Source organism: Suricata suricatta, chromosome 7 (genome assembly GCF_006229205.1).
Source record: "Suricata suricatta isolate VVHF042 chromosome 7, meerkat_22Aug2017_6uvM2_HiC, whole genome shotgun sequence".
Lineage (NCBI taxonomy): Eukaryota > Metazoa > Chordata > Mammalia > Carnivora > Herpestidae > Suricata > Suricata suricatta.
Genome location: NC_043706.1, coordinates 1,485,791 through 1,487,117, shown reverse-complemented (window position 1 = coordinate 1,487,117; position 1,327 = coordinate 1,485,791). Strand labels below are relative to the sequence as shown.

At 54.3% G+C, this 1,327-nt stretch overlaps 1 non-coding gene across 1 annotated transcript; it reads right to left on the bottom strand.

Moving 5' to 3' along the window:
- Positions 1–754: 754 nt before the first annotated feature.
- TRNAA-UGC lies at positions 755–826 on the bottom strand. The gene has a single exon. It is a non-coding gene; the product is annotated as a tRNA-Ala (tRNA).
- Positions 827–1,327: the final 501 nt, after the last annotated feature.

Genomic DNA, 1,327 nt, shown 5'->3' with positions numbered 1-1,327 from the left:
CATCAATGGCTGCTGCAACCATGAGGAAATAGTGATTATTTTTTAAACATTTTATTTACTTTGGGAGAGAGAGAGAGAGAAAGCGAGCAAGCACAGGTGCACATTCATGTCGGGGAGGGGCACAGAGAGAGGGGAAAGAGAATCCCAAGCGGGCTCCACACCATTGCCATCAGCACAGAGCCCCGGGGGGGGGGGGGGGGCTCCACTAACTTGGAGATCAGACCTGAGCTGAAATCCGGAGTCCCCAACTGACCAACCCAGGTACTCTCACGGGATATTAATTATTTTTAATTGCAGCTACTTGGGAAACACCAGATTCAAGGACATCACACCCTTGTCTGTCCCCTGGAAGCAGGAGATAAACTTCCCATATGAACGGAGTTCCCTATACTAAGAAATAAAAGACATCCTTACCAAGAGAGACAGGGATTTTAAAACGGAGACAGCTGTCTAAATAAACCTTGTTCTTCTTTTAGTAAACCTGCCTCAGCCCGAATTCCCCTTAAAGTCCCTTACTAGTTCAAGTTCCCAAACATCTGGGAGTTCAAGTTCCCAAACATCTGGGTGCTCTATCCTGTCAACAACTCTCTTTGTCTGAAACACATCACTGTTTCATTATTAGGCCTCTTTTCACCCAGTTAACCTGCCTCAAATCTATTTAAATCTTAGACCGGTAAGACCTTTCGATGGAGGAAAATTCCCTTCTCTGAAGAAGGGCCAGCCAAGGGGTAAATAAGAAGAAGCGTCCATAAAGTGGAGATGCCGGGGATCGAACCCAGGGCCTCATGCATGCAAAGCATGCGCTCTACCACTGAGCTACACCCCCACGACAGGGGCCGTCTTCTTCCCTTTAGTGGTTGGCCCAGGGTCCTCCCTGACGTGTGGCGTCCGATTCCGCAGGCGTCCCCAATCTGCGGTCACAGCGGCACCTTCGGGCAGACTTAACAAATGCTTTTTACATAACCCCATCATCCGGAGCTCCCTCCACTTGCCCTCAGAGCGCGGTTTATATCTGCAGATTTGTGTTGTTTGATTACATTTGCTTCCTTCTCCACTAGGGTGATTGAGGAAGGGCCCTGCGTGTCCTCCCCCACCCCTGCAGGCCGACAGCGCCGTGCTGGCACGCAGCAGTCCCTCGCCGGAGGGCGGCGGCGAGCTCGGTCCCGGACCCGGGCCGCAGCGCAGAGGGCCATGCGGGCGGCGAGGTGCGCGGCGGAGAGAGGACTGGGAAACACGTGGACGGACGGCCTCAGGGCAGCGTGGCAGGTGCTCCGACCGCCACGGAGCGGACGGACGAGCCGCGCGGCCTGCGGGAGGCCCGGCGTGC